Source organism: Callorhinus ursinus, unplaced genomic scaffold (genome assembly GCF_003265705.2).
Source record: "Callorhinus ursinus isolate GAN/ISIS: 27379988/994484 unplaced genomic scaffold, GSC_fseal_2.0 scaffold9, whole genome shotgun sequence".
Lineage (NCBI taxonomy): Eukaryota > Metazoa > Chordata > Mammalia > Carnivora > Otariidae > Callorhinus > Callorhinus ursinus.
In genome coordinates, this window is record NW_027397071.1 from 21,272,901 (window position 1) to 21,284,300 (window position 11,400).

Below are 11,400 nucleotides of genomic sequence, written 5' to 3' on the forward strand. Positions count from 1 at the left end.
ATTATGTCTGGTGACAGATGTTAAAAACTTGTGTGCGTATTTCACAACATATACATAATCAAATCATTATGCCGTATACCTAAAACTAACACAATATTACGTGTCAATTGTATCTCAATAAAAACATTAGATTCTAAAAAGAACTTAAAAGTATCAGCATATTATCTAAGTGGACAGTGACGTTAATAACAATGGTTAGCATGTTGCTCTTGGAAGTTGTACAGACCTAGGATTATAGACTCATTTCTACCAGCTATTAGCTCCATGATGTTGAACAAATTACTAACCTCTCATCATAGTATTTACCTCACTAGGTCTTTGTGAAGAAGATACAAAATAACGCATGTAAAGTGATCAGTCCAGAACCTGATACAGAATAAGGCCTCAGGACCTTTGTGTCATTATTATAGTCATTATTGTTACTCATTACAGGAGCCATTCATTGCATGTGTGGAAAACACTACATGAAAAGCATACTGAGTTGTTCAATTAAAGGTTAGACCCTTGAATATCTATGAAATGAATGTTGGGGGCCTTAAACAACAGGCCTACACATTAAAAACATTCATTCAAAGGTAGTTACTTCTGGGATTTGATACAGAGAGAAGGTGGAAAGGTAGGCAGTATACTCAATGACAGAGTTGCATAGTACTTCTGTTTAAGTCACATAAAATCAACTTCAACTTTCCAGGGGCAGGGGGTTGGGGAGAGATACTTGAATAACACTGGTAATTTTACCAGCCATTTCTCTCAGTGGGCCTTTCCTTCTGGTAGTAGAAGCAGTCATGCCTGAGATAGTCAATGTTGCTGCGTAGAAACTTAGGGAAAATACATGTGCATGTTTTTCAGTTTTTTCCTGTGAATATAACTTCTAATATTTCCATAATTAGATAAATAATTTTGTCAACATGCTTGAGGAGGAAATTGAAGAATTAATTGAGGGTTATAGAAAAGCATTGACTGAGGAAGTTTGTGCTTAATATGCTCACTTTGCAGTCTTTTAAATAAGTCCAAAGAATAATTCATCTAAAAGTAATTTTTTACTTGTATGCTGGCTTTAGAACTTAAACTCATGTAACCTATAACTCTAATTTAAATTTATTTGACAGGGCGCCTGGGTGACTCAGTCAGTTAAGCATCTGAATTTTGCTCAGGTCGTGACCTCAGGGTCCTGGACTCGGGCCCCGAGTCATGCTCCACACTCAGCGGGGAGTCTGCTTCTTCTTCTACCTCTGCCCCTCCCCCTGTTCATTCTCTCTCCGTCTGTCTGTCTCTCTCTCTCTCTCTCTCTCTCAAATAAATAAAATCTTTACAAATAAAATAATTTAGCACCATTTGCATTTTTAGTGGGAATAAGTTTTTATAAAAATAAAAATAAAATGATGCTTATGATTACTATAAAATAATGTGAGAAAATCTTTATAATAAATGCTAAGTAGAAAGATATTATATAAACGTTTATGTGTACGTTGGCTACAAGTAAATAAAAAAGTAGCTAGAAAAGATATTTTAAAAAGAAATATACCCAAATGCCAATATTGGCCAGGGTTATGTTAAGATGATGGGATTATGGGTGATTTTATTTACTTTAATTTGTAAAGGTTGAAAATGTATAGTTTTAGAAACCTATGGAAAAGCAGACACAAAACATGAATAATGCAATGTATGCAGGTGCCCTAGCCAAATCCATCCTTGAAAATTATTCAGATGTAAAAATTTTGCAATAATCTCTAACTTAATGCTTTGCCGTCTCTTAGGAAATCTAGGCTTAATTGCTTCTCTGCAGAGTAGAAAATAACATAGGTCACATAAATCAATTTGTATTTAATTTTGAAATACTTCATTTCTGGTAAACATGCACTCAGACCCATCATCAGTGTCTCTCCCAACACATACTGTCTATGCCGGCTGAATGCCTTTCCCACCAGATTGGACCACCCCATTACCCCAAAGCCATGGGTCCCCCAGTAACCCATTTCTGCATCTAAGCAGCAGAAGTTTGGCTCCTCAGCCAGACTATAGAAGGCTGTAGAAAACATGCTTCGTTTCCATCCATGCCTCATCCTGATGACCACAAAAGATCTATTATTATGTAAATTAACACATTAAAAACATCAAATCTTATCCCAGAAACAGAACAGCTGCAGACGCTGAAGAACGTACGAAGTATGGTGAGCCCCTAAGTTCAGCAGATTTTGCTCTTCTTCATCATCAGATTCATAAATGGTTTAATTGTTTCATCATGAATCCCTTCATGCATTCAATAAACATTACTAATAAGTGCTAACATATATTAGGTCCTTCATATTTGCTGGGTGATGAGCTTAGAAGTTAACATTGAATCATTATCTTGCTGATACAAAATTTGAGGCTTGGAAAGGTCAATTAACTTGCCCTGGAAACTGTTGAGAAGTAGTGGATTCAGGACTTGAACCCTCATTTGCTGGTAAAACCCAAGCTCTTAAGTGTGCTGTAAGGCTTAGGGCTTACTGGGGACTTCCTAAGTGCCAGGCATTTCTAGATGCTAGGAAAACAAAGATGAATAAGGACCTGCCACTCAGGAAATAAAAAAAAAAACTTATATTCCTCTTTTAGATGCTTGCAATGTAGCAGGGTCATTCGGTGATATTCCTTTCCACTGAATTGCCAAAATTTCAGCAGAATGAGACAGCCACTTAAATGTAGGGAGGGCTATTTCAGTCAAACTGATGCAGGCAGGCCAGGCCTATAAGGACCCAGAGCGGGTCACACAAAACCGGCCAAGAGGGTCCTTCGATTCACGCAGGATGGAAATGAAACCTGAGCCAGCAGGAAGAGAGAGCAGAATTTAGTGAAGACTTACTTAGAGCAAATATAGACAGAGCCTCTGGGAGACTCGGAAAGGGAAAGGAGCATGAGTCTCGTCTCTGCTCAGGGTCTGGGGCTTTTACTGAGGACGATGGTCTGGTGTACGTGTCCTCTCAGGCATCCAGGAACTGAATGAACAAAGACAAGTGCTCAGGTGTCCTCCGTAAGTTCCTTATGTCCTGGAGCCAGGGCTCTCGGCATCAAGGTGTTTGGAGTTAGTAGTCTTAGAGAACATTCATGATGTTCTTTCCTGGTCACTCCTCAGATGTTATCTATTGTGCTGGAAAACTCCAAAGAAATCATTAACTCCTTGACCTTTACAAGGAGGACATATATTAAGGTGTATGTAAGGTGGGAGTGTAGGTTCTAGCAAGAATAGAAGCAGGAAGGGGGCACCTGGGTGGCTCAGTGAGTTAAGCATCTGACTCTTGATTTCAGTTCAGGTCATGATCTCAGGGTCGTGAGATGAAGCCCCACGTTAGGTTCCACATCGAGCATGCAGCCTGCTTAAGATTCTCTCCCTCTATCCCCACACCCCCACTCACGCTCTCTCTCGAGAAAAAAAAAAAAAAAAAGAAAAAAAAAAAAAAAGAGAAAAAGAAAGAAAAAAAAAAAAAAAAACAGTTTTTTCTTTCATGCATCTCTTTGGTTTCCCTGTCTTAAAATCGAATTGTCCAAGGTAGAATTTGACTTGATTATTAACACCTTTTTATTTGTAGATACCATCAACGCAAGAATCTCCAAATGGCTGTTCATGTGTGACTGAGTTGGCTCACTGACATGGCCCTTCTTCCTATGATATCCTGTCTTGTGAACAACACGAGGGCCTGTAGATGAAGGATGTAACCTTGGGTGCCAGGAAACCCAACTGTAAGATGTACCTTCTTCCCCTCACAGGGCTCTGGTACTTGGCACTGAGCTACTGAGTTGCCTCTAGTGTAAGAACCATATAGAAAATAGCTGAGGAGACCAGGACAGAAAGTTTGCCATTGTTTGCCACGGGCAAACAATCACAGCAATGGTCACAGGTTTGCCTGGATAAGTTTTCTGCCTCATGACTTGCCCACATCCACTGCGGCTCCAGACCAGACTATTCTCCACATAACAGCCAGAATGATACCTCTAAATGAGCAAAAATGTGAACTTCAAACTTACCCATCTGAAATCTTCAGAGGCTTTCTATTTTCTTTATGGATTAAATCTGTGAGACTGTCGCAAAGGCAACAAAAGTTCAAAAGATCAGAACTTGTTCAGCGAGTGTTTACAGGGGGTGTCGTCCAGTCTGATCTCAGGCTACTTTCCATGGTCACCACAGTCTGGTGATAATAGCCTTCTTTCCATTCTTCTCTCTCGCAAGGCTTCTGTGCATGCCGTTCCTGAATTCATTTTGCCCACCCACTATCCTAAACTCCTAGACTTCTGGGGGAAGCTTTTACTGCTTCCACAGAAGAAGTTAACTTGCATAAAACATTTCCTTGAATGAACAAATGTAGCTAATTGTTTCTGCAAAATCTGAAATCTGCAGACTCTCAAAGCGCTCTGCAGCCCCTTCATGGCCTTTATCTCGACTGACTGGAATTTAGTGGTCATTTGTTTGCAAATGTTTTTATGTTTGTCTGCTATGATCCACTTTAATTTGGTGAGAATAGATCAAACACATCTTGTTCATGATCCAATCCCTGGGGCCAGGCACGTAGTCAATGCTCAAGAAATTATATGTCAAATTAATGAATTTTCACTGAAAAAGAATCAAAGAGACAGCCATTTTGTGTCCCTCTGCCAGGAGACCTGGTGATCCCATAAGATCGCCTGAAAAGACAATCTCTCTCTGGCAGCCTTATCACTTCTTGCCACTTTCTAGGCTCCAACGGGATGTGTCCTCCTAAAAGCCCTTCCTTGGAAATATCTGAAGCTTGATGACGTGAAGATTTCTCCAAAAGTAAGGAGACAAGACGGTTCCCTGCCCTCTCTAAAAGATGAGTGAGGGAGGACCCCTGTCCTTTCACAAGGACGTCACTTGTGAAAATCTATGCACTTCTTTGGAACCATCCATACGTTCATTCTGTTCATTCAAAAAAGAAGCCCAGTGCCCCCTATACGCCTGACAATAGTTGGAGCTCTGAGCATTTACAAATGCAAGGCAGGTCCTGTCCTCAAAGCACTCCCTGTTAATTGGGACAGTTGTGAAAAGTGAGAGCCACACAGTGTGTCAGTTCTGAGAGACAGTCGCAGAAGAAGGATGCCTAGGTAGAAGGTAGAAGGTAGAAAGAAGTTTCAGGAATTGCTTCTAAGACGTTGGGCTCAAGAGGAGACTGCCAGAAACCTGGTGAAAAGCCATCCACACGATGGGAGCTACTTGCGTAAAAGAGAGGAGGACAGGGGAGAAAATGCAGGTCGGAAAAATTCCAGAAGTTTGGAGTTGGGTAGTAAGTGATGGACAGACCTGGGCAGAGCACAGAGCAAGGAGGACATTTAGGATCCTTATCCGGAAGGTAGTGGGCAGCTATGAAGGCTTTTAAGCCAGGGAGCGAAGATGAGGGAGTCAGATTTGCATTTTAGAAAGAGCACATCAAAACAGTGTTCAAAGGATGGTGGGAGGGGAGCTATAAATAGACAAAAGTCCTAAAAGGATTTTACAAAACACTTTTGCATACTTGGGGATGGCAGTTGGAGTGAAAAACATAATAATCTATGTGTGTCGAAAAATGGATATACTCTCCTAATATTTCAGAAAATGTTTACATACATTTCCCTTGAAGTAAATTAGGAAATGAGGATAATGGTTCTGCGAAACCTAAAGACTGCTGGTGACTCATTATCCAATTAATTGATATGAATAAATTGGGTAAATCAAGCTAAATGAGAGTCAGTCACTGCACACAAGTAGAGAGCTGAGTGTTTATTATCTTCTGGGTTTTCTTTTAAATGATAAAAGCAGGCAGCCTGCACCCCATTGAGAGGCATTAGGTGTGTCCACTGAGCCTCTGACCCTCAGCCACAGGGCATGGGGAAGGTGTGGGTGATGAGCACCTTGGAGACAGGTGGTCAGGCTGAGCCACGGAAGCCCCTCCAGGTGACCTGAGGCCCACCCACTCACCGATTTGTGGACTCCTTGTGTATCCATTTATAATCCACACCATTAGACAAAAGTACACCCTCAAATCTTCAGAATAGGCCCTCTTCTCCCTGGGTCTTCTTTGAAGCTATAGAACAATGCCTTTGTGATGCTTAGGAATCCTACGATTTAATGGAGAGGATGTGCGAGACTTACACTTAAGACCCTTAGAAGCCATTTTGTCTAATGGAAAGGGTCTTTGAGGTTCTGACTTAAATATTTCTGAGGTCTTAACAACGGGTTTTACTAGTCATATTCTTGGCTTTATTTTTTCCTGGTGGCGCCCTGAAATTTATCTTTGCCATCAGCTATGTCTTACTTTGAGAACCTGCTGGCTGTAAAGAGTATCCGGAGCCTCTGGATTTCCTCTAAATCTTACTTAAAACAGAATAGTTCATTCATTTCTCTCCCTCACATTTATTATAAGCAGCTAGAAGAAGCCACACAGTACCTTCAACACGGCCCAGAAATCTCCTTACCAATGCCATGGAGCTCATCAGGGATATTTCCTATTTCCCACGCTACTGCAAGTGACAGTTTCTGCCAATATCTTCATGCCTTCATGCCCTCCCGGGCAACCTTCTTGAGTATTGCCAGGCTTCTGCCGGATACCTGCTCACAAAATCAATGCCACATAGTTTAGGATTTAGTATAGCTACACCCTGCTTCCTGGACCCAAATTCGATTTCAGTTATCTATTGCTATTTAATAAGCCACTCCAAAAGTTACTGGCACAAAACCATATGCACTAATGCCAGCTAGCCCCACCTCCTCTCACCTCACTCTGCCTTAGTCAAGGTGTCGGGGGATGCTCAGCTCCGCGCAGGGTGGAGAGGAGGAGTACTGACCCCCACTTCATGTGTGCTGCCTCCTTCAGTGTCTCTGCTGCCAGATGGGGACGGAGGGTCAGCTCCCACTGGGACCCGCAGACACTGGGGATAGGGTGGGGCACCAGAGTGCTGATTAGCCCTGATATACTCCTCCTCCTTCAGTTGCATTGCCCCCAGGTGGGTGTGGATGGTGTGGACATTTAGGGCCCTAGCTGGACCCACTAACACCAGAGGTGGAATGCAAGTGGAGTACTGTGGGGATTAGCCTCCATTCACAGCACCTTGCCTAGTCTTATGTATGCCAGGAGTGGTGGAGGCTCAGGTCATGGCTGGGGCCCGATGATGCTGGGGGTGGATGGTGAAGCATCATGGTGACTAGCCCTGTCTTGCATCTTCTCCTTAGGTCTCAGCTTGCCACTGGACCTGGCTGGCACTGCCCAGAGGGGAAATCATAAGTTGCCTACCTCTGCTAGACAGAGGATGGCAGATCAGTTCCCTGCTCAGTCCCTTTATATGACCCCAGCAGGGGAGTTAGAGCACCATCATTTACTTCCACTGGGAAAGGTACAGATTAGCTCCCCGGGTCTGCTGACACCTTGCGCAGGGGAATCTGAATATCACCATTTATTTCCTCAGGGTTGGAGTGTGGCAGGGAAGATCAGCTGTCTGCTCAGTCCTGTCAAAACTGCAGTGGAAGAATGGGCCTTTTTGTTGGTGGTCCGATATAGTGCAGGAATTGCCGAAAAAAGTTTTTTTTGTTGTTGTTGTTGTTAGGCTACCCTTTTCCCGAACCTGGGGCTAGGCGCAACGGTCTTTTTTTGGAATTGTTTTGTCTGTGCCTGTTCATGGTTCTGGCTTGAAGGCTTTTGGAACTTCCTGTGTGAGATATACAGGAGGCAATATGGAAAACCAGGTGTGGAGCCCCCGTGTCCGTCCTCAAGTAGAGATGTCCCGAAACAGTCCACCTTCTTTCCTCATTTTAGGCTTTCTACATTTGTTTGTTTTGTAATGTCCACAGAGTTTTAGTTGTAAGGAGGACCTGGGAGGAGTGGGGCTACTTCATCTTTGCCAGAAATTGAAAAGCCCAGGTATATTTTTCACTCTCCAGCAAGAGGCAAAGAGGTATTAATTATCTTGAGCTAAAGACAATCAAAAAAGCAAAACACAGATCTACAACTGTTGAAAAAAAAAGTTACCCCAAGGGGTAACAAAGACAAAATAAATGAATGGGTTTGATACCACAAGGAAGAGAAGAGGGAAGGACTCCTTTTATTTATGGTCTTGAAGTCCTGAACCAATCTGCCTGCTTTCCCATTGAGTTTATTGTCTGGAAGCTTAGGAGAATTGCAAAGATCAGTACTAGGTATGATGAGTCCTTTCCCCAGTAGTCTTTCAGCTACTGATTTTAGTCTTGCTTAGTTTCTCGTTTTAAACAGGACTGTGCAAGCTTGGATAGAGATTTGTATGGGTGAGTCTGAACTGATGAGTTTGGCACCAGTAATTTTGCCAACACAAGTAGAACTTATTTTTTTTCAATTTTTTGATTTTTATTTATCGATCTATCTCTCTATCATCTATCTATTTATTTATTTTTACCACAAGTAGTCCTATATCTTGAGAAGATTTTCAATTAGGACTTTACTTAAAACACAAAAATATCAATATATTCATACCCAGATTACCTATTAAATGATTATAAGTAGGGTAGTCCTCAAGGTTTCATGAAAGAGGCAAACAGTAAAACACTTATTTATTTTTTTCTTTTTTCATTTTTTTATTTTTTTAATTTTAATTCAATTAATTAACATATAATGTATTATTGGTTTTAGAGGTAGTGTTCAGTGATTCATCAGTCTTATATAATACCCAGTGCTCGTTACATCACATGCCCTCCTTAATGTCCATCACCCAGGAACCCCTTCCCCTTCCCCCTCCCCTCCAGCAACCCTCAGTTTGTTTCCTATGATTAAGAGTCTCTTATGGTTTGTCTCCCACTTTGGTTTTGTCTTGTTTTATTTTTTTCCTCTCTTCCCTTATGATCCTCTGCCTTGTTTCTTAAATTCCACTAATCAGTGATATCATATGATAATTTTCTTTCTCTGATTAACTTATTTCACTTAGCATAATACCCCCTAGTTCTATCCATGTTGTTACAAATGGCAAGATTTCATTTTTTTGATGGCTGAGTAATATTCCATTGTATATAAATACCACATCTTCTTTATCCATTCATTTGTCGATGGGCATCTGGGCTCTTTCCATAGTTTGGTTATTGTGGACATTACTGCTATCAATATTGGGGTGCAGGTGTCCCTTTGGATCACTACATTTGTATCTTTGGGGTAAATACCCAGAAGTGCAATTGCTGGGTCAAAGGGTAGCTCTATTTTCGATTTTTTGAGGCACGTTCATACAAAGAGTAGAACATTTAATCTAAAAATTCCATTTTCCCACTAGCTCCCTCCTTACTAAGTTCACAGGTGTGATGTCACAGAGGAGGAAAAAAAGTGTTCTTTGGTTAAAAGTCAAGGGTGATGATTATAGACTGAGATGAAGAAACGTCTAGAGATTATTACTTAATCCTAAGAGAAATGTTGGGTGATGGTGGCAGAGTTTGTGATGTCAATAAACAATTTGGTAGACTGTCCTTTTATTATTTGCAGATATTTCTCCATGTGATTTGGAGGGTAAAAATGGGAAAATGAACACTAGATTTCCCTTTGGGAGCATTGTCATTGTCCACCCACTTTAATTTTTTCCCTAGTTTCTTAACGAGCACAATTTAATTAATTTTTCATTGTTCTTTCTGCTTCTATTGCCTCTGGGTGTCTTTATCAATAAACTTACCCAGGTTCTTTTGATTGGGTGGGAACATCCAGTTGCTTTATCTGGAAGACCACTAATTTATTCTTAACTTTATTCTGATTTTGTCTTAAGACTATGTCAGGTTCTTTCTTGAATAGTTGGAGATCTGGCAACAGAGCTGTTTCTCATTCCTGTTTTTGCTTTCATGTTAAATCCCCGGTTCTGGCTGAAGGCTGTTCAAAGAAAGTGAGAGTTAGTTGGGGGTCACGTCTGCTTCAGGATCTACTTAACACCTTTAGACCCGCTGTCTAAAGGTGTTAAAGATCCTGTTCCCGAAGTCACCGATAGACTCATCCTTTCTTTGCTTTCAGGACAAGATTACAGTGCAATCCTTTTTCGCAGAATAGACTTTGAGGATCGCCTCTTACAGCTCTTGCTCAAAGCTTTTCTAATCTCTGCAAGGGTTTATTAGGTCATTCTCAGAATCTGACTTTCTACTCTTCTTCAGTTTTTGGCATCTGAGATTCCTATTAACATATGAGCCAACGGATTTCAATCTGGGATTCCCAAATTATCTGTTTTTAGAACAACTCTAAATTCCTTTGTGAATTTCTGTCTCCATTTTGTGTGTGTAGGTTTTAGAAAGTGGTTAACAATGGCTCCCAATTCAAAGACCAGTGTTTCAAATCAGCCATAAGAGAACTTGATCTGTTCTGAAGTGAATTTAACATTAAGAAACATTTGAGACTTGGGAGTTTCTTGCTGACTAGAAGGGAAAGGAGATGAGTCAGAGAGAAAGGTAGTAGTATGGGTAACGTAGGATCCTTGGAAGGAGGGGGAAGAGTAAAGGAATCAAGGCAGTTATATTCAGATCACAGTTCAGACGGATATAAGAGAGAGGATTTTAAATTCTTTATACTTCCTATGTGCCTTGGCTAAAGAATCTTTTGTAAGTATTAATTTTGGAAACTAGATTTCTTTTGGAAGATTTCGTACACTAATGAAAAACAAAGATCATTTTCCTTCTGAAGTGCTTCTCAAATGAATAATTTTTTTCAAGCCAAATTTGGCCAAAATAACCACTGTAATTCTAAATTATCTTTGGCGAAGTTATGCCACTGAAACGGATAAATAAATGAATTACAATGAAAATACATGTTGGAAACAAAATTCCAAAAGTTCTGCTGAGATCCAGCTCAACGACCTTGACTTGGCAAAACATTCTCCCCAGAGGTCCCTTGAGCTTGTCCCTCTCAGGTCTCTCTGACTGCAATGAGACATGGAATGAGACTGAGACACCATCATGAAAACAATTGTCTTCTGAATATATTGCTTATGCACTTTGTATTTTAGGCTACTGTATTAATCTGCTCAGGCTGCCATAAGAAAATACCAGACACTTGGTGGCCTAAACAACAAAAGTTTATTTTCTCACAGTTCCGGAGGCTAGGAAGTCCAAGATCAAGGTGCCCTCCAATCTGATTCTTGGTGAGAGCTCTCTTCCTGGTTAGCAGATGGCCACTTCTCACTGTGTCCTCCCATGGCAGAGAGAGACAGCAATTTCTCTCCTGTCTCTTCATAGGACACTAATCCTGTTGGATCAGGGATCTACCCTATGGCCTCATTTAACCTTAAATATTTCCAAAAAAGCTGTTCTCTCCAAATATAGTCACACTGGGGGTTAAGACTTCAATATATGAATTTTGGGATGACACAGGCATTCATCCAGTCTGTTGTAGTCACTAACCTATTCATTAGCCATCTCAAATGTAGACAGAAGATTTGGAGTACAGAACCTGCCTT